Source organism: Odocoileus virginianus, unplaced genomic scaffold, assembly GCF_023699985.2.
Source record: "Odocoileus virginianus isolate 20LAN1187 ecotype Illinois unplaced genomic scaffold, Ovbor_1.2 Unplaced_Contig_5, whole genome shotgun sequence".
Lineage (NCBI taxonomy): Eukaryota > Metazoa > Chordata > Mammalia > Artiodactyla > Cervidae > Odocoileus > Odocoileus virginianus.
Window position 1 is genome coordinate 1,530,826 of NW_027224322.1, and position 22,278 is coordinate 1,553,103.

General features: G+C 50.2%; 1 long non-coding RNA gene across 1 annotated transcript in view; it reads left to right on the forward strand.

The window, feature by feature from the left end:
- Positions 1-20,508, forward strand: part of LOC139033839 (uncharacterized) — a 47,957-nt gene extending 27,449 nt beyond the window's left edge. The window contains exon 2 of the long non-coding RNA XR_011486325.1: positions 19,961-20,508. This is a non-coding gene — a long non-coding RNA (uncharacterized lncRNA). The remainder of the gene's footprint in view (positions 1-19,960) is intronic.
- Positions 20,509-22,278: the final 1,770 nt, after the last annotated feature.

Here is a 22,278-nt window from a genome sequence, read left to right on the forward strand (position 1 = left end):
CACGAAAATTACCAGTACTGAAATTGAAGCAGTGATTTAAAAAGTCCCAACAAGCAAAAGTCCAGGACCAGATGGCTTCACAGGTGAATTCTATCAAATATTTAGAGAAGAGTTAACACTTATCCTTCTGAAACTTCTCCAAAAAAAGTCACAGAGGAAGGAACACTTCTGAACTCATTCTATTAGGCCACCATCACCCTGATACCAAAATCAGATAAAGCTATCACATGTAAAAAGTTTTAGGTTGATATCAAGGATTAATAAAGATGCAAAAACCCTCAACAAAATACTAGCAAACTGAGTATAACTGCGTTAAGAGGATCATACACTATGATCAAGTGAGATTTATTCCAAGGATTTTTCAGTATCTGTGAATCAGTGTGAGGTACCACGTCAGTGATGCTCACAGCAGCTCTATTTACAGCAGCCGAGACATGCTGTTGTTCAGTAGCTGCGCTTTGTCGCTCAGTTGTGTCTGACTCTATGCGGCCCCGTGGATTGTCGCCCTCCAGGCTCCTCTGTCCATGGGATTGCCAGGGAAGAATACTGGAGTGGGTTGGCGTTCCTTCCTCCAGGGGATCTTCCTGACCCAGGGATGGAACTCATATCTCCTTCATCTCCTGCACTGGCAGCAGACTCTTTACCACTGAGCCCCCAGGGAAGCCCCAGGACATAGATGTGACTTAAATGTCCATCAGCAGATGAATAGGTAAAGAAGATGTGGTACATGTACACAAGAGAGAAATAAGGCCATTAGCAGCAACGTGGATGGGCCTAGAGATTATCATACTAAGTGAGTCAGACAAAGACAAATATCATATGACATCTCTTATATGTTGAATCTACAATGAACTTATTTACAAAACAGAAGTAGATCCATAGACATAAAAAACTAACTTGTGGTCACTAAACGGGAAAAGGGATAAATTAGGAAGTTGGGATTATTAACAACACACACTCACTACTGTTTATAAAACAGATTAACAACAAAGACCTACTGGATAGCTCAGGTTCTCTGGCCTCAGTTCTGGGGGCTCCAACCTCCCCATCATTCTTGGAAGGATGGACCACAGTCACGACCAGGAGCCGGCCCAAGGTCAGCAGGGAGAGTGATGACACGGGCCTGGCGGAGCCTGTGCCTCCAGCCGACAGAGCAGGTGGCCTGGTGGGTCCGTGCGGTCAGGCCTCTGGTGAGGGGTGGGGGAGGGACCCCTCGGGGAGGCGGCATTGAAGGTGGGGTGAGGGTGGTGGTCTGGGTGGGCTGCAGTGGGGCCCACGGGAGTGGAGGACGTGAGGAAGCAAAGCCAGGCTGCAGGGCGCATGGAGGGGCTGGGTCAGAGGCTCCTGTTAGAGCAGGGAGCCGCCTGTGAGCTCCCCCCATCAGGGCCTGGTTTGGTTTGGAAGGTGGTAGGGAGCCAGAGAAGGTTCTAGAGCCAGTGGTTCCTGTCTTGGCGGGGGAGACATTGGGTAGGGGCTGTCACGGCCCTGCTGTTTCTGAGCCGCCCCCAGGGCCCTGCAGCTTCTCCTCCCGCTCTCTTGGCCTCTGGGGACAGTGTTAGCTTCGGGCCCCAGACGGAATCGTCCCCGCCCTCTGCAGGGGCCTGGGGGGTGGGCGGTGGTGTGGAGGGGGGAGTCCTGTCCCTGGAGGGTCTCTGCATGAGGCCCTGCCCTCCGTGCACAAGGACAGATGCAGCTGTTGTCCCCTCTGCTGGGGACAGGGGACGGAGGAGTGAGAGAGGGCTCCTGAGCTGGGGTCGTGTGGCCCCCCCAGCCTCTCCAGGCTCCCGAGGGATTCTCCCCCACTTCCCTCTGCAGGTAGCATGCACACCGCAGAGTCTGCTCAACACGTGGCTGACGAAACCTCATAGCTCCCACCCCGGGAACGGGCGCCGAGCTTCCCAAGGTGGAGTTCGGACCCCCAGCATCGGCGCCACCCGGCTTGTGGGGAATGCAGGTCCTCAGGCCCTGACCTCGGCGCTCTGGGCAGGGCTAGCCGCTGCACTGCGGGAGGCCCCCGCCTGGCCCTGGCCGCAGTGCTGCAGGCCCTCTGGCTGAGTCAGCCCCCAACCCTGCGCGCTGGGGTCTCTACGTGGGGGCCCCCGGGATCCCGCCCTGCCCCCAGGGAAGGCTCGGGCCCCCACTTCCCAGCCCTCCTGGTCAGTGCTGTGGGGCTTCCTAGCATCATTTTCTATTTGGGTTTTTACCCTCTAGGAAGATTCCTCTTTCCAGGGGCTGGGCCCGTCCCCTGCCTCCCAAGGGGCCCAGGCAGGGGCTCTCCCCTCAGACGGGGTGGGGAGGGCAGGCAGTCTCTGCCCTGTGGGGCACACGGCCACAGGCACCTCCCAGCACATGCCACGTGTGCAAAGGTTGGAAGAATAGTGTAAGAGGCCGAGCTTATCAACAAGCTGCTCACCCAGCCCCCATCCACATGGTCACTTCCAACCTTTGCTTTTTTCTTTTAAACCTTTTTGAGCCCCTGTTGTCAAAGATAAGTTCCCTGGGAAAGACCTACTCTTGGAACAGAGGAGGAGGCCTCTGGCTGGAGGGGCAGGCGGCCCTGAGCCCACCGCTGGCCTGGCCCGGATTAGCCCAGTGTCCCCTCCTGACCCCCACACAGCGCCAGGTCGGCCACAGTCTTGGGGGCACCCCGCCAGGCTGGGAGAGCCAACACTGCTGCCTCTGCCGCGTTTTCCTGCTTTGTTGTTATTTTCTTTGGCTATGCAACTTGGAACCGAATGAACTCACCGGGCAGGCGTGAATGTTCGCTGTCGTGAAAAGCATCCGTGATGACGTTCCGATTTCCCCTGAGGAAGTCTAGCCGTGGGTCACCCCAGACCATTCATTCTCGTCCGTGAAGACCACCAGGAAAGCCCTGCAGAGTCTTCCTCTTGCCAGGAACACACTCGCCCCTTCTCCTTCCACATGTGGTCTCGGGCTGGCCCTGCCCCGTGATGCCTGCCTCTGCTCTCAGCATACAGCAGGCAGTCACAGATATTTTTTTGACATGAAAGGATCTTCTTGATTTCACAAAATCTAAAAGCTAATTCCTGGAACCAGTGTCCTGCAGAAATGATTCTCCAGCCAGAGACACAGTCATTTGTTATCATCTTTGGCCATCGAGCCTGGTGTCTTATCTAAGAAAATATCGCTCCTTCAGGACTTTCTTCTTCTAGAACCAGCGCTGCAGCTGGCACTCACACTCGATACTCTGTGGGCCTCCCTGTCTGGGTGGGTCACCGTCGTGGGTTAAACTGTGTCTCCTGAAGACACAGGTCAAGTCCTGGCCCCCAGTGCCTTTATATATGACTTCTTTGGAAATAAGGTTTTTGCAGATATCAGTTCAGTTCAGTCGCTCAGTTGTGTCTGACTCTTTGCGACCCCATGGACTGCAGCATGTCAGGCCTCCCTGTCCATCACCAACTCCCAGAGTTTACTCAAACTCATGTCCATTGAGTCGGTGATGCCATCCAACCATCTCATCCTCTGTCGTCCCCTTCTCCTCCTGCCCTCAATCTTTCCCAGCATCAGGGTCTTTTCAAATGAGTCAGCTCTTCGCATCAGGTGGCCAAAGGATTGGAGTTTCAGCTTCAGCATCAGTCCTTCCAATGAACACCCAGGACTGATTTCCTTTAAGATAGACTGGTTGGATCTCCTTGCAGTCCAAGGGATCTCAAGAGTCTTCTCCAACACCACAATTCAAAAGCATCAATTCTTCAGCACTCAGCTTTCTTATAGTCCAACTCTCACATCCATACATGACCACTGGAAAAACCATAGCTCTGACTATCAAGTTAACATGAGGTCATCCTGCGTGAGGGTGGGTCCTAAGTTCTGTGACCGGTGTCGTCTTAAGGAGAGAGACAGACAGACACACAGGGAGATCACCATGTGATGACAAGACAGGCCTCAGAGGGGTGTGTCCACAGACTGAGGACCGCCTCCCCAGAGGCTAGAGGAGGCAGGAAGGACCCTCTCCCAGGGCCTTCGGCTGGCGGAAGGCCCCATGGGCATTTTAGTTTGGATTTCCGGCCTCCATTCAGTGAGAGAGAAACTCTTGAAGTTCAGAGCTGCCCCTGGCAGGCTGGCCATAGGGCCCCGTGCGACCCCCAAGGCCGGAGAGGAGCAGGACCGTGTCCCCTGTATTCTGCCTGCTGACCGAGGCTCCAGGTCATTCTCAGTTTTACAGGCAAAATCCTCACATGCATACACATCTCGAAGGGCTGATTTTAACCCCCCACGAGAATGCCCTCTTGCATCTCACTTGCTGTTGACAAACAGGATGTTACGGGAGCAAGTCAGCGAAGTCGGATCAGGGGACAACAGGCAAAGCATGGACTGGTGAGTCCGGCGCTTGGATTCGCCAGACCAACCTGGGCTCATCCGCCTCGGAGGCCTTTGCTCTTTAGAGTCACGACTTCCTGGGTCCTTCGATGCCTGCAGCCTTGTTATCTTTCCCACGTCAGCTCGGTGCGTCTCCCTCCTCCTGCGCTATTATGCCTTAAAATAGAATGTCTGTGTGTCTTTTCATTGAAAGTGCTGTATGAATATTTTCCAGCAGCAGGAAAATGCCTTCCTTCCCAGTTATGTGTCCGCTGTTCCCATCATGCTGACGTGCTTTTGGCCATGTCAGCACGTGCCTGGTGAGAAGCGCCCCGAGGGGACCCGCCTGCCGCTGGTCTGGCTCCGGCGGCCTTTCTCAGACACCACGGGCCCTCGGCAGGGTCCCAGCCGAGCCCTCACCTTCACGCCCAAGCTCACTGTCCCCGGCATCCCCGCCTGACAGCATGGGGCCTTCAGCCCCGCACCCAGGAGGTGGCCCCCCCTGCTCTCCCGAGCCCCACCTCCCACCCAGGTTCTGTCTCCAAAGGCTGTGCAGCCTCTGGCCACCCTGACTGCCCGCGGGGCCTCCTGCAGGCTGCCTTCTGGCCCCGGCATCTCTTGTTTAGACCCGGGGACGCCCTAGACTTGGCTCCTGGCTGCATGCTTCCCTCTCCAGCCCATTGCTTGCTTAGGAGCAAGACTGGACATTTTAAATGTAGTTTTTTAAAATTGTGGCAAAATGACACGTAACAGAGACTTCACCCTCTTAACCACTTTAACCGCACAGTTCTGTGGGACCAGGGCACATTCAGGTTGTTGAGTGAGTGTCACCACCATCCACCCCAGTTTCTGTCTTCCTAAATGAAACTGTCTCCACTAAATACACTCACTTCCGACCCCCTGACAATCCCCTCTGTCTCTGTGGCTCTGACTCTTCTAGGGACCTCCTATAAATGGGACCACACAGTATCTGTCCTTTTGTGACTGGGTTATTTAACTTAGCATATATGTCCTTGAAGCTCATCCATGTCGTCGCAGCTGTCAGAGTCTCCTTCTTCTTAAGGCTGAACCACACTCCCATTCTATGGACGGACCACATTTTGCTTCTTCATTCATCTACCAATGACACTTGGCTAGTCTCCACCCTTTGGCTATTGTGAATAATGCTGCTGTAAATCTAGGTGTGCAAATACTTGAGCTCCTGCTTTCAATTATTCTGGGTATTTTTCCCCAAAGTGGAATTGCTGGATCGCACGGTAATTCTGTTTAATCTTTAGAGAAATTGCCACATTGTTTTCTGTAGGAACCGCTATATTGTTTTCCATAGGATAGGTCTTTAAAAAGCTTAGAGCAGATCACCTCGCTCCCAGGTTGCACACCAAGGCCTCGCCTGCTGTGCCCCGCCCCCCTTTCCCGCCTGTTCTCCGGCTCCATTCGTCATCCTTCAGGTGCGGCCCCGTCCTGGCCTCTGTAGTCACAGGCCCGTCTCCTCTCACACCCACGGATCCTGCTGCTTCCATGCCCGCTGCCGTCCTCCGCCTCCCGGCCTTTATTTCGGCTCCTCCCAGCTCGGGTCACTCCCTGGCGCTGTGGCCTTGTCTGTCTCCCGTACAGCGGCAGAGTCACCTGCGAGAAGGACCCTGGCCCGTGGGTCAGCTTCGTCCCCATGGCCTAGACCCTGGCACATGCAATTGTTGAAGGAAGGAAAGAATGACTGGACAAATAGAACCAAGGGAGTTATTTGCAAAGGAGGGAAGTGTAATATAATGAAAATGTCTCTGCAAACAGAGGAGTAGGAATCTGGGTCTATGATTACACCACTCCAGTGTTCTTGTCTGGACAATCCCATGGACAGAAGAGCCTGGTGGGCTACAGCTGATGGGGTCGCAAAGAGTTGGACATGGCTGAGTGACTGAGCGCAGCATGTTAAACATCAGTTTAATGATTGGAATGGTGACTTCAGTTCAGTCAGTCGTGTCCGAGTCTAACTGCTGCTTCTTGACCCTGCTAACAGATTTCTCAGGAGGCAGGGAAGGTGGTCTGGTATTCCCATCTCTTGAAGAATTTTCCACCGTTTGTTGTCATATACACAGTCAAAGGCTTTCACGCAGTCAATAAAGCAGAAGTAGATGTTTTATCCTGGAGCTCTCTCTTGCTTTTTCTATGATCCAATGCATGTTGGCAATTTGATCTCTGCCTCCTCTGCTTTCTCTAAATCTAGCTTGAACATGTGGAAGCTGACGGTTCATGGACTGTTGAAGCCTGACTTGGAGAATTTTGAGCATTACTTTGCTAGCATGTGAGATGAGTGCAACTGTGTGGTAGTTTGAACATTCTTTGGCATTGCCTTTCTTTGGGATTGGAATGAAAACTGATCTTTTCCAGTGGCAACTGCTGAGTTTTCCAAATTTGCTGACATACTGAGTGCAGCACTTTCACAGCATCATCTTTCAGGATTTGAAATAGCTCAGCTGGAATTCCATCACCTCCACTAGCTTTGTTCATAGTGATGCTTCCTATGGCCCACTTGACTTTGCATTCCAGGATGTCTGGCTCTAGGTGAGTGATCACACCATCGTGGTTATCTGGGTCATGAAGATCTCTTTTGTATAGTTCTTCTGTGTATTCTTGCCACTTCTTCTTAATATCTTCTGCTTCTGTTAGGTCCATACCATTTCTGTCCTTTATTGTGCCCATCTTTGCATGAAATGTTCCCTTGATATCTCTAATTTTCTTGAAGAGATCTCTAGTCTTTCCCATTCTGTTGTTTTCCTCTATTTCTTTGCATTGATCCACTGAGGAAAGCTTTCTTATCTCTCCTTGCTATTCTTTGGAACTCTGCATTCAAATGGGTATCTTTCCTTTTCTCCTTTGCCTTTCACTTCTCTTCTTTTCACAGCTGTTTGTAAGGCCTCCTCAGACAGCCATTTTGCCTTTTTGCATTTCTTTTTCTTGGGGATGGTCTTGATTCCTGTCTCCTGTACAATGTCACGAACCTGTGTCCACAGTTCTTCAAGCACTCTATCAGATCTAATCCCTTGAATCTATTTATCCATGGAATTCTCCAGGCCAGAATGCTGGAGTGCATAGCCTTTCCCTTCTCCAGGGCATCTTCCCATCCCAGGGATCAAACCCAGGTCCTCTGCACTGCAGGCAGATTCTCTACCAGCTGGGCCAAAAGGGAAGCCCAGAATAGTGGTGTAGTGATTCCAGTTACCACCAGGAAGTCTGTGTCAGACAGCTGAGGTTTTAATCAGAGGGGAGGACTTTGACCAATGATCCCCACATGAAGTATTGTCAGGCCATGAAGTGGGGTGTATCCTGTAAGGGAGGTTTCTGTAGAGGACAGTCTTCTGACCCACCAGTGTTATTGGTTGAAGTTTTGCATATAAATCTTGGGAGGAATTTTTTCTTTGACTTCTTGACTGAATGGGGAAATCCTTAAAGCCACTGATAACCAATATCCCTGACTAACAGTGATGTAAAAATTCTCCATGCAATACTAGCAAGCTGAATCCAGCAGCACACTAATAGGATCACACACTATGATCAAGTGGGATTTACCCCTGGGATGCAAAGATGGTTCAACATACATAAATCAAGCACTGTGATAACATCACGTTTACAGAATGGAAGATAAAAATCACATGACCAACTCAGTAAATGCAGAAAAAGTATTTGAAAAAAATCAACATTCATTTATGAAAAAAATCTCAACAAAGTTGATATAGGAGTTTTGCACAATGCAATAAGGCCTACACTTAAAAAGCCCACAACTAACATCATAATCAATGGGGAAATTAAAAGGTTTTCTTCTAAGGTCTGGTACAAGGAAAGAATGCCTACTCTCACCTCTTCTATTCAGCATAGTACTACTGGAAATTCTAGCCACAGAAATTAGACAAGAAAAAGAAATAAAAGAAATCCAAACCAGAAAAGAAGACTTAAAATTATCTCTATTTTCAGATAGCATGATGATACATGTAGAAAACTGTGAAGACTGTTAGAACTTAAACAACTATTAGAACTAATAAATTTAATAAAGTTGTAGGATACAAAAATCAACATACAAGAATCAGTGACATTTTTGTACACAAACAGTGAACTACCTAAAAGGGAAATTAAGAAAATAATCTCTTTGATAGTAGCAACAAAAAGTAAAATACTTCAGGTTAAACTTAACCAAAGAGGTGAAAGACTTGTAGAGTGGACATTTTAAAACCCTGATGAAGGAAATTAATGGGAAGATATTCTGTGTTCATGGGTTAGAAGAATCAATGTTGTTAAAATGTCCATACTACTCAAAGTGATCTTCAGAATCAGTGCAGTCTCTATCAAAATCCTAATGGCACCCTTGTTTACAAACAGAAAGAACCACCCTAAAATCCACATGGAACCACAAAAGGCCCAGATTAGCCAAAGTAATCTTTTGAAAGAAGAACAAAGATAGAGACATACTGTCTGGTTTCAAAATATATTGCAAAGCTACAGTAATCAAAACAGCCTGGTGCTTGTGTGAAAACAGACATGTAGACTAGTGGAGCAGAATAGATAGCACAGAGGTAAACCCATGCATTTAAGGTCATTTCACCTTTAGCAAGGTGCCAGGGACACGCATTGGGGAGAGCATAGTCTCTTCACAAACTATGTTGAGAAAACTGGATTTCTACATGTAGAGGAATGAAATGGAAGCTTTATGTCACCCTATACAAAAATCAACTCAAAATAGGTTAAAGACATAAACATAAAACCTGAAACTATAAAACTACTAGAAGAAAACATCAAAGAAAAACTTCATAACATTGGTCTTGGCAATGATTTTTTTGGATATGATCCTCAAAATGCAGACAAAAACAAAAATAAACAAGTGGGATTGCATCAAACTAAAACATTTCTGTACGGCAAAGGAATCAGTCGATTGAGTGAAAAGGCAACCTACGATGAGAGGAAAATATTTGCAAGCTATATATATGATGAGATTAATCTTCAAAATTTATAAGGAACTTATATAATTCAGTAGCAAAAGACAAATACTTAATTTAAAAATGGACAAAGGACCTGAAGAGACATTCCTCTGAAGAAGACATACAAATGGCCAACAGGTACATGAAAAGATGTTCAACATCACTAATCATCAGGGAAATGCAAATCAAAACCACAAGAAAATATCACCTTGTACCTGTTAGGACGGCTTTTATCAGAAAGGTAAAAGGTAACAAGTGTTGGTAAGATTGAAGAGGAAAGGGAGGCCCTGTGCCCTGTTTGTGGGAATGCAAATTAGTGCAGCCGCTATGGAAAACAGTATGGAGGAGTCTCAAAAAATTAAAAACATAGAGCTACTATATGACCATATGATCTAGTAGTTCCACTTCTAAGATTTTATCCAAAAAGGAGATCAAGATCTTAGGGATGTCTCCACTCCCATGCCCACTGAAGCATTATTCACAAAAGCCAAGATGTTTTTAGAGAAGATAAAAAGCTGTCTAAATGTTTGCTGAAAAATAAATGGATAAAGAAAATTGTAATGTATTTATGTGTGTATATATATAACGCATGTGCAAAATGACACATATATGTGTATATATATATATGTTACTCAGCCTTAAAGGAGAGTCTGCACTTCGTGACAACATGGATGGCAATGTGGAGGACATTATGATAAGGGAAATAAACCAGGCACAGAAGGACAAGCCGTGCATGATGCCACTTACTTGTGGAATCTGGAACAATCCAACTCATGGAAGCAGAAAGGAGAAGGGCGGTTGCCGGGGCCTGGGGGAGGGAGCTTAGGGCTATTCCTCAACAGTGCAAAGTTGCAGTTATGCAGGGTGGGTTTGGCGAGCTCGTGTACAGGCTGGTGACTATTGTTGACAATACTGTATTGTGTACGTGGAATTCGCTGAGTGGATGAGTGTTCTCACCATGGGAGGAAAAAAAGACAGAAAATGGTTCGGCATTAGTGGTTGGGGCGTAGACTTGGTTTACTGTGATATTGAATGATTTACCCTGGAAACAAACAGAGATCATTCTGTCATTTTTGAGATTGCACCCAAATAATGCATTTTGGACTCTTTTGTTGACTATCAGGGCTACTCCATTTCTTCTAAGGGATTCTTGCCACAGTAGTAGATATAATGGTCATCTGAGTTAAATTCTCCCATTCCTATCCATTTTAGTTCACTGATTCCTAAAATGTCGATGTTTACTCTTGCCATCTCCTGTTTGACCACTTCCAATTTACTTTGATTCATGGATGTAACGTTCCAGGTCCCTATGCAATATTGTTCTTTACAGCTTCGGACTGTACTCTCACCACCAGACACGTCCAGAGGTGGGCGTCGTTCCTGCTTTGGCTCGGCCTCTTCATTCTTCCTGGTGCTGTTTCTTAGCTCTTCTCTGGTAGCATATTGGACACCTACTGACCCTGGGGGCTCAGCTTTCAGTGTCACATCTTTTTGCCTTTTCAAATGCTATTTTTATTTGTCAATTTTACCTCAATGAAGCTTAAAAATGTACCAACATACTAAATTATTATAAATATATTTTTTAATCAATTAGGTCTCTGTGCTCCAGGGATCATGAGGTCTCCTGACCTGCCATATCAGTCTGGGGTTTTCAGTGGATCAGTGTTAGTAAAATGCACATTTACGGTGATTACATGAACTTTGTCCCGTTTATATAAAATACCTAACATGTGAGCCAAGTCATTGCCATGGTGAATATATGTAAGGGTATAAGTCAGTTTATTTCCCTGATGATCTCCGTGTTGGTAGACATATTGTTCATCCTACATTAAAAATAACCAAGGATTGCTATTTAGACCCTCCTTTTCATACGCATGAGTCATTTTCTTAGCAATTGCAATGTAGCGTGAGATTGCCATCAGATGCACCATTTAATGAATGCTGGGTGGCATTTGGAGGGCAAACCTGGGTACCGCATCAGTGATGGTTTTGGTCTAATGTCACCATCAGCATTTCCAGAGGGAGAGTCAGCTGTGGGCGTCCTTGTTTGTCACAAGTGTCAACACTGCCCTGAGCCTGCCCAGAAGCAACCAGGGCAGGAAGAAGTCATTAAATATAAAAATGCTAACCCTGACTCTACTGTATAGCGCAGGGAATACAGCTCAATACTCTGAGATGGCCGGCATGGGGAAAGAATCTAAAGAGTGGAGACATGTGTGTGTATATACGTACATATATCTGGGCCTCCCAGGTGATACAGTGGTAAAGAACCTGCCTGCAACGCAGGAGATGTGGGTTTGATCCCCGGATCACAAAGACCCCCTGGAGAAGGGCATGGCAGCCCACTCCAGTATTCTTGTCTGGAGAATCCCACAGACAGGAGCCTGGTGGGTGACAGCTCGTGGGGTCGCTAAGAGTCGGGCACGGTTTAGAGACTAAGCGACAGCAGCAGCAGCAAACATCTATGTATGTATAAAGCTGAATTACTGTAAATCAGCTATACTTCCATAGAGGTTTTTTAAAAAGGACCTTTCCCGCGTGCTTTTACACCTGTCGTGTATTCACTATAAAGCATTCTAAATAAGAAGTCTGCGATTTAGGCTTCATGAATTCCTCACCTCGGGGCACCGTTCTGACGGGGCCGAGGTCCGCAGATGTCAAGGGCGATGCTCAGAGGGTGCCTCCGCGTGCAGGGGACACGCTGGCGGCCGTTTCCCAGTGCCTCGTGGGTGTGCTCCTCTGAGCTGCTGGCGGTGACGCCTTCACTCTGCTGGAGACTGCAGGCATTCTGCTCGGTCACCCTTGGTGGAGTCTGCCCAGTGGGGCTCTGGGTTCTTGGCCAAAGATCAAGGCCAACGTCAGCTTTCTTCTCTCTCCAGAACTTTCTGCTGTGGCTGTTTTGTCCTGAGAAACCCACAGTTCCCGAAAGGCAGCCTGTGCATGAGAGCCTTCTCCAAGGAGGGTTTTGGCTGGTGGACCCGGGGTCCCTGGAGGGCAGATGAACAGTAATGTTGAGGAGTTAGCCTTCAGTTACATCACTGTGTGCTGTGCCAAGTCCCTCCATTCGTGTCTGACTCTTTGCGACCCTGTGGACTGCAGCCCGCCAGGCCCCTCTGTCCAGGGGATTCTCCAGGTAAGAATACTGGAGTGGGTTGCCCTGCTCTCCTCCAGGGGATCTTCCCCCACCCAGGGATTGAACCCACATCTCTTATGTCTCCTGCATTGGCAAGCGGGTTCTTTACCACTAGCGCCACCTGAAAAGCCCATCCGTTGTGTTAGAACAGCTATTAGATCAAATGGTACAACTTTCTTGGTCGTGATCACCAGTTACACCCATTGTGTTCGGTACAGCGCTGAGCATTCTCCGTGTATATTACATAACCTGTCTACCATGGGAACCAGCAAGGCAGTATGCATGAAGGAAGGAATGTATGTATCAAGGAGTGAAGTGCAAATAAGCACAGAGAATGTTCTGGATTAACATAATGGTTTTTCCTGAAAACAGAGGAAAAAAAACAGTAAGCAACTCTTACTCTCAACGTTTCTCTGACAAGGAGGGCTGGGAGGATGGGAGTGGTTTACTGGAAAGAAATGCAGGAGTGTCTGCTCAGGACCAGAGTCTGGACCTAAAGGTGCCTTGCTGGACTGTCGTTACTGTCAGCATGCAAGTCACGAGAACCAGGTTGACGGTGCCCACACTTCAGTGAGTGAACCAGAAGATAAACTTGGGCCATGGACCCAGATCAAGAAGAAATGAGAATACGTTTAAACAAAGGAGCAGGATTCTGGAGCGCCCTGAGGCTAGAGCCTGGAAAGCCCAAGCGCAAACAGCAGCAGCTCCTTCAGAAGAAGCAAAACAGCACGGAAATCAGGGCATCATCACTGAAGGACTTTTCTGGAAATACAGCAAGATTGGGAAAAGCAGAGTCATGTGATCTCTAGGACACTGAATCAGCAGCCACAGGTGTGACAAGATGCTTCCTCGTTCAGCACCAGAGAGCATCTGCCGGAGGCTAAGGGCAATGAACTGACACCTGGGGGTCCCCCAGCGCAGCCCATTCCCCTCCCCCTCCCCCCACACACATTTGCTCTCTGGACATTCGTGGAGTGAAAGACTGAACCCATCAGAGGATCTGCCCGGTGAGATGAGAGCCAAAGGGGGTGGGATGCTGTGTGTGGAAAAGGACTGTCTGCTGCCAGCGTCCTTCCAAGTGCCCCCTGGACCCCCTTCCCTCTGGGAGCGCCCCAAACTCCTGGATGGGGCGCTGCCACCAATGAGGTGACAGGCAGTGATGCCAGCCTCCCTGCGCGAGTGAACAGAACCCCAAACTTCCGGTTGTGATGGTGCTCCAGGGAGCACCATTGCCCGAGGGCTGGGAGAGCTTTTGCAGGGAGACTCTTTCCCTGAAAAGCAGGCTGATATAGCTTCATACGGTTGTTAGAATCTGCATCCACAGTACACAGACTGCTTCATGCCCTCCCCAGCAGAGTTACAAGTGGGGTTTACTTTCTAAGTTCAAGCAAAAGACACCAGAACACAGAGATCCTGGAGGAGCGGAAGGGAGGCAGGATGGGGCCACTGAGGGTCGGTGCCAAAGCAGAGCCTGAGGCGGGGCTCCCGGGAAGCAGGGAGGGGGCGGACAGTCACCAAGGCCCCACTGGCTGACTCTCCCTGGGCCTAACCTGGCCCTCGCCCACCGGCCTGGACAGGCCCCTCCGGCAGGACTGGGGCTCATCGTGCGTGGCTGGACCTGAAATCTGCCTGATGCCAAACAGGAGTTGTCCATGGAACAGTGGACAGAGGGATCTCGACAAGTCAGAGGGAGAGAAGTCGAGTTCAGCCCACATGGGGCAGAGGGCCCCCACAGAGGCAGCCCCATGCTGGTCCTGTTGCAGGGCCTCCACTGGGGTGAGCCAGGATGCTTGGGTGTCCAGGGACTCAGCACCACCCCAAGTGGGCCTGCAGGCCTAGGGTAGGGGCACATCCTCTGGGTCCGGAGGGGGCACTGAGACCCTCTCCCTGACTTCCTGTCTCTACTGGTATCCAGAGTTGCCGCCAACCTGTTTACCAAACGAGAGAACACGGTGGAAGATTTATTTTCTGCAGAAAGACATAAAACAAATAGGAAATATTATTTCAGAGAGTTGGAGCCGGGTAATTATTTATGAATGTATTACCGACCATATGGTTTCCCACGCTGGTTTGGGGGGGTAATGATTTTTATAATTACCTGTGTTTAGAAATACCTTCATGCAAAGAAGTAAATATGCCTCCTACTGAGAACAGAAACAGTCTCTCTGCTTCCATAATTAGTGAGCGTTTCTTTAGCCAAAACCTGAAATTACTTTTGGTTTCTCGGGGCAATGGGGGACCAAGGCCCGGGGCCAGGACCCAGCCTGCAGCCCTCCCCGCTCTCCCAGGCATCATCCTTAGACTGTGCGCTGGTCTGACAGAGGTGACCGGGGCTTGGGGGACGGTCAGGCCCAGGCCTGCTCTCGGGCTCAGGACCCCCATCCCTGTCCACACTCAAGTGGGCCCCGCCTCTCTGGCCACCTGCCGCAGGCCCTTCTGTGTCCAGAGCCACCTCCTATTGTACGTGGTCTGTTGCTTCCCCATCTGGAGCCTCCGGCCCCGTGGTCTACAGTGACGACCCCTTAACACTTGTGGTGCGAGATGCAGGCAGACCAGGACACAAAGTCGAGCTGATGGAAAGAGCAGGGCAATTTGGAAGCTCTTTGATTCTTGGATGATGTCTTTCCTACTCTGGGGGGCGGGGGTCAAGTGTTTTCTCTTTGGACTGATGGGCATTTGTGATTTAAATACCGTCATTTCTTGTCCCTTCTCCAGAGTCAGTTTTCTGAGTTAGCAATATGCATGCGTGCATGTGTGCATGTTGAGGGGGCAGAGATGGGGGAGAGGGAGTTGGGAAGACATCTAGGCCTGCAGTTGGCTGGACTTGAGCTTGGGACCACAGGCCCATCATTGGACCCCTGACCACGGCCGCTGCCGGACACCAGCCGTGCAGAGCAGCGGCGGGGACCCTGTGCAGCAGGGTGGGCCTCTCAGCTGCCCCACTTCCCCACTGCCTCGCTGTGAGGTGGGGCGATGGCAGCGCAGGCCTCCTGGGGGCGGGGGAGATGCACTTGTGTCTGTCAGAGGCCTGACCTTGATGCGTGCTGCTTGCATGCACGCGTGCGCCCGTGTGCACACAGGCCTGTGTATGTCTATGGGAGCCGGGCTGCGGGCGAGCAGGGAGCGGCTGCTGGGCTTGGGAGTCAGGCCCACAGCATCTGGGGGAGCTGGCTGGCAGGGGGAGGGGGCATCAGGGTGGTCTTGGGGCCCTGCGGCTCCAGGCTGCGCTTTCACTGTCCGCTCACACACCCGGGGCTCGCACGCATTTTCATGGCCTCAGATGAATGCCTCAGGCTCCGGATGCGCCTGCTGGTAAACCACATGTCCGGCAGCGCTGGAGATGTTTCTCCAGGACTTCCGGAGATTCCTCCCTCTGAATAACATGTGCATTTTGCAGGCTTGGCTTGTGCTGACCTGTGAGTGGCTGGTTGGCCCCGCCTATGGCCACGATGCCTGGTCATGAGCAGTTAGGACGCCTGTTTTCTCTGCTTCTGACCCAGAATCTCATGACTTATAGGTGGAACGTGACTGGCTCTCTTTAGCGAGTCTGCTCCTTCCGGGGCCCCCAGGGAACAGGTGAGCCAGCAGCGCCCGCGGGGCAAGCGACAGCCCGAGTGGGTGAGGGGAGGGGGACCAGGGTGCCCGCCGACTGTGTCCTGTGCCCCGGGAAGTGCCAGGCTAGCGAGACCGGCGGTTCCCAGCCGCTCCCTTCCATTGAGCGAGCTCTGAGCTCCGCTGTAGGCTTTCCCCTCGGTAACACACCAGGAGCATCTACTGAGGGCTTACTGTGTGCCAAGTGTGCCGTGAGGGATGATCCGGGGTCACCTCCGTCAGCCCTGGGCTCTGGTTGGGGCAGTGAGTGTGAATGTGTGTCTGCACACACGTAAGGACCCCTGCCCCTCACTGCAGCGTGGGGCCCATCCGTTTTCAGGGGCTCTGGGAGCGAGGCATCCATCTGGAGCCCCAGGTCACGGGGCCACTGCTTCTGAGTCAAGGCCAGTTAATGGAGGAGCTCCGGTCCACCCTCACCACTGACGGAGCGTCTGCTCGACCAGGCCCTTTCCGAGACCCTGTGGAGTGACAGGCATCTGTCAGCTTCAGAAGATCCAGAACGTCCCTGACTCGGCTCCTCCCTGCAAGGGACTCGCTGCTTCCTGCTGGAATCGGACAAACACAAATAACCCCAATCTAATGAGATAAGAACACAGATGGCTTCAAGCGAGGTTCAGGGTTAGGCATAATGAAGGCAGCAGATGGGGAAATTCAAGTGAAAATTCAGTAAAATTTTAATTGAAAGATGATGTATTTCCACCCTAAGATCTTTTTGAAATGAGCTCAAATTTCACCCCGTGGCCCCTTCCCCAGCAAACATGCCATTCCGAATTGAGCCTCCTCCAAGCTGTGTGCACGCCTCCCCTTGCCCCCCTCACCCCCTAGCCTGGAGAGCTTGGGCCTGTCACTGTTCCCTGTCCCAGTCCCAGGAGGAGGCGCACACATCCCTCTCAGTATGGGCAGAGAGCAGGGGAGTTGGAGGATGGATGCCTGGCGCAGTGGAGGCAGGACCCATTAATCAGCACCCCCTCGGGCTCCCGGGAGGCCCCAGACGTCCCGGGTCTCAGTCTGTCTTACTCCTGGGTGTGCTGGGCTGTCTCTCTCTGCCATCATCTTGGGGATCAGCCACCACCACTTCTGGGAATCTCTCTGCACCCTGGTCAGGGAGATCCCTGAGGTCCTTGTCCCTAGGACACCCTTGTGGCTTTAGGAGACTCTAGACAGATGGCTCAGGGACAGGGGAGCAGTGACGGGCCAGCTCTCCTGGGGCCTGGTCCTGTAGGCCCAGCTTACTGCCAAGGGCAAGTGGAACTGCCTCTTGGGGTTTGGTTGCTGATGCGTGGCCCTTTCCGCACAGGCTGTGGCCTGTGCCCATCTTTGCTCCTCTGTCCCTCCTCCAGGCCACCATCCATCTGTCCTCTGGAACTCTGCACGTTGCGGCCGTTTTGCATGACATGCAAAAAGTCATGTTGTGGTCAAGCAATTAATCAATGTATCAATTGATCAGTCTATCCAAATATCTGTCCACCCATCCATCTGTCCATCCATCCATCCACTCACCCAAACTTTCTTCAACAAAGATTGAATTTATATCCCAAATAAAGTGGTAGGATGGTCAACCATGAAATCTCTCACAGCATCTTATAATACAATCGTAGGGTTTTTTTTTTTTTTTAAGATCAAGGGTAACCATGTGAAGTATTAGTTGCCTTTTATTGGATATCTATTGTGGGTCTCCCTTATACTGAAACATTGTGTATTTTTTTCATGCATTAATGATTGGCACAGCAAGATTTTTTCCCTGGGTCAGCTTTCTCCCCTGCTACATCACCTGCTGGAGAAGAAAATCTCAATTAGAGCACAGCTTTGAATAGCATGTTTGAGGAAGGTTAGCTGACTTTGTAAAGGTAGTCTTTGCTCTTTCAATGGTTTGGCCCTGGTGGTTCCGCCATGATTTTGTTAAGAGGTGATGCTGAGATGTCTCTTTTGAGGCTCTTTCCTGGTGAACATGGACACTTCTGGAGACTCATTAGACAAGCTTTGTGGGACCATCTCTTAGAGGAGAGGGGTCACCTGCAAAGCACATGAGGGATCCTGGTTGGAGGTGAGGGATCGTCCAGCTCAACTTAGATGAGTCTTTTTATTATTTAATTACTTATTGATTGCTTTGTAACACATCACTCAAATATAGTGGCTTTAAACAACAGACACTTGTTTCTGCGGGTCAGGAATCTGAGCTCTCCCAGCTCTGGAGGCCGGAAGTCCTCAGTCAAGGGTTGGCAGGGCTGTGCTCCCTCCAGGGGTGCTGGGGGAGGGTCCTTCCAGCTGCCAGGGCCCCAGGAGGCCTTGGCTCATGGCCATGTCACTCTGCTCTCCTGCTGCATGTGGCCTTTCCCGCTTCTCACTGTGTCTCCTCTCCCACTTCCTCTAAAGAATCTGTCGTTGGGTTTAGGGCCTACCTGAGTCAGCTGGGGCTTCCGTGGTGGCTCAGAGGGTAAAGAATCTGCCTGTAATGAGGGAGACCTGGGTTCAATCCTTGGATCAGGAAGATCATCTAGAGGAAGAAATGGCAACCCACTCCAGTGTTCTTGCCTGGAGAATCCCATGGACAGAGGAACCTGGTGGGCTATACAGTTCATGGGGTCGCAAAGAATTGGACACGACTGAGCATAGCACTTCCACTTTTTCACTTTTGAGTCACCCAGTGCGATTTCATCTTGAGACCCTTAGTTACTTTGCAAACACTCTTTCTGCAAATAAGGTCACATTCACAGGGTCTGGGAGTGAGGGCTTGGACACATCATCTGACGGCCACCATTCAACCCCTACACCCACTCTGACATCATTCAAGAGTCCCCTGCCCACCTCATCTTCTCCGCGCCCCTCTGCAAAGGGTGAGGAACTAAAGGGAGCAAACTGGAGAAGGAGAAGGAGGCTTCCTGGCCACCGCCTGGCTTCAGTGCTGCTGACGTGCTCATCTGGGATTTTAGGAGACAACCATGAACTCCTGGAGCTGTTCGTTGTCTTCCACATCACGACTATTCATCCCGGCTACACTGAAATTTTGTTTCTAGGCCAACTTTGCTTGTTTCTTATTTTCAAATAAAATTTGGAATTGTTTTGTCAGGTTCTCTCCAAACTTTGATTGAAATTTGGACTGGAAGGGCACCACGTGTGCCCACTAATTCTGGGGGGACAGATACCGCTCAGCGCTGAGACCTCCTCTTCAGGAACTGACAGCCAAAGATTGTTTATCCAAACATTCTTCATGTGACTCAGAACAGTTTTCAGGGTAAATAGGTTCCACATCATTTCTGTTAGATTCGTTCCTAGATGTGTGCCACTTTTCAGTAACAAAAATTTGTTTTAACTTTGAGAACTAATTGTTGCTAATATACAGGAATGCCCATGATTCTGATATATATATATATATATATCCATTTCTTAGTTGGCATACATATTGGTTTTGAGAACTTTTCAATTTACTATTTGGGTTTTGGGGGGTTGATAACAATATTACCTGTTCTTACAGACAGTGGCCTAGATTTATTTCCATCATTCTTTGCCTCCAAAATGGGAGCACTGACTGCGCTGTGAGGAATGACTGTTAACATGCGTGCCTTGTGTGTAGCCGTGTTGGTAATAAACATTTAGCTTTAGACCCATGGTTACTTGGTTACAGTGCTTCCCAGCAGAGCCTTTATTCAGTGACTTTCCATGCTCAAGCTGTAAGTTGTGATTGCCCTTTGAATATGTTTGTGTAAGCCTCTGGAAAAGTCTGTGTGGAGGAAGGGTTCCTGGGTGCATTCTTGGAGAAATCCCGCCGTCCGAGGATGCCCTTCTGTTGGCCGACAATGGCCCTGGCAATTGCACACAGGAGACCCTGTGGTCCGTCCCCACGTCCACGTTGTCTGTCTTGACTTCCAAGGCTCTGTTTTATTCTCTGCGTCTTCTGCCTTGCCTTAATACAAGCCTCTTTTCCTCTTTACAGTCTCATCCTGAGGAACCCATTTCCGCTGGCTTCATCCACGTGGCGATGTGTCTGGGGGACCCAGGAGTCTGTCTGCCTACGACCTCTCCTGTGACTCAGAGTGATGCTCAGCACCGTCCAACTGAACCTTGCTGCTCTTTCAGAGGCAGACTGGCTGTGGGCCAGTCCTTTTTCTCTCATTCGACACACTCGTGACTCTGTCTTCCTAGCAGAAAGTCCCGGAGCTTAGGGCATTTGCTTCTGTGTGATGCTGGCATCCCCAGCCTCAAAATTCTTCCCACTGACTCTGTGAGCTAAACACCTGTTCTTCCTATGCCACTTACTTGAAAGTCACCAAGGGAAGGGTTTTATTTGTTTTCAAAAACTTTTATTTTTTAGAGCATTTTTAGGTTTACAGCAAAATTGCGCAGAAGGTACAGTGGGTTCTCAAGGGTCCCCCTTCTCTTGTAGCTTCTGTTAACCACATGCACTGGTGTACATTCATTTGTTTCAACTGTTGCACCGACATTGGTAGATGATTACTAACTATTGATACAGTTCCTAATCGACTTTGGGGTTCACTCTGCCGTAAAGCCCCAGGGTGCCGACAGAGGCAGGCTGCTGCACACCCATCAGAGCATCATACAGAATAGCTGCCCCTTCCTAAAAACACCCCGGGCCACCCACACATCCTCTGCCCCTGCCCTGGATCCTGGCGGCCACCCACCCTTTTCTGCCCCTGTAGTTTTGCCTGGTTTGTTTTCTAAGATGGGGGGATGGTTTGTATGCACAGGAGACAGCTGTGAGAGCTTAGAGGTGTCAGGAGAGGGAGTGTGCTTGGAGGGCGAGCCCCCGGGGAAACCAGGAGGAGCCCAGTGCGAAACCAGGCAAAGAGGAGTCTGCAGGGGAACGGAGAAAGCCTTCGCCCCAGAGACAGGAGGCTTCGGGAAGGCGGTGGGCGGAGGGGGCCCTGGAGCAGCCTGCGGGTGTGGGATTGTCTTGAGAGAGAGGATACTGAACATGGAGACGGCAGGTTGGACAGCAAGGGGCACGGACGACCGTGGAAACCACAGTTTGCAAGTGACTAAAAGCCACTGAAATGTGAAGCCAGGTTGGCACGGCCTGTACGACAGAAGGAGAGGGGGAGAGGGTCAAGGATGCAGGTGGCCGACAGGAGACGAGGTCTGTAAAGGGTGGCAAGGAGCCAGAAAGGATCTGCTCTGGAGCGTGGCCCCACTTCCAAGGGCCCCTGTGTCCCTAATCCCAGTCACACCTGGACAGCCCAGGAGAGCCAGGTGCCTGTCCCACCTCGGAGAGAGTGGAATTGATGCTGCCTCCTCTCAGCTGGAGACTCCGAGGAACCAGGACTCCTGTGGACGGCTCCCCTCCCAGGAGGGGACGGCTCCCCTCTTTCTCCCCTGAAATAAGTGCTCGGAACACATGTCTCTTTGCAAAACATCTCTTTCCAGAGAATTCTTTAATTCTCTCTCATTTTTTTTTTGTCAGTAACATTTTGTGTTTTCATAAAAGCCATATTCCATCCATGTTATTCTGCAGCACACTTGCAGAGCCAGATCTATTTTTTAAAAAGCATTTGGCACTCTGAAGTGTTACATGTGGCTTGGTGAAAACAGCAATATGCAGAGATTCAAAAGATGTCAGTCCATGTTAGGTACAAAACGTGATCAGCCTTAGCTAACATCCAGCATAAACAGGCGTCAGCAGGAGAAATGCCATGGCCCGTGGCCCTGAGGACTGAAGTCCTCTGTGCTTCTGAACTGCAACTTGTCAGAAAGAGGGAGGAAGTAACATCTCCTAGGCATGTTCTGTGGTAAGAACGACTGCTCAGGGCAGACCAGTCAGGCATCCAGGTAGGAATCCCTGAATGCATTCTTACACCTGCTGGGACACGCCAACCAGCCGAGGCACGTCTGCTTCCTTGTGGATGGTGTCGCCTCAAAGTCATGAGCCTTGGTGGCCTGGCCCACCGCCCGGCTAAGCCCTCTGTGACCTGACTGAATCTTTGCAGCAGTCCCAGTAGAGAGAATGTGGCTGCCAGCATCTCAGACAGGTAAATGGGTTCCTGGAGAACAGGGCTGAGCTGAACCAAGGCTTTCCTCCCAGAGTCCGTGCATGTCCACTCAGCCACACATGGCTGCCCCCTTGACAATAAGGAAAACGCTGATCATTGTCATGGTTGTCACCTGGCCCAGGTATGCATTAGAGCAATGCATCTCTTGGGATTTCGGGTCAAGGTCACTCAGTATTGTATTGGGAGTAAGCTATCATAGGCTTGTTGGAAGCCTGTGAGTGACGAGGAAGAGCCTGTCCTCCTAGGG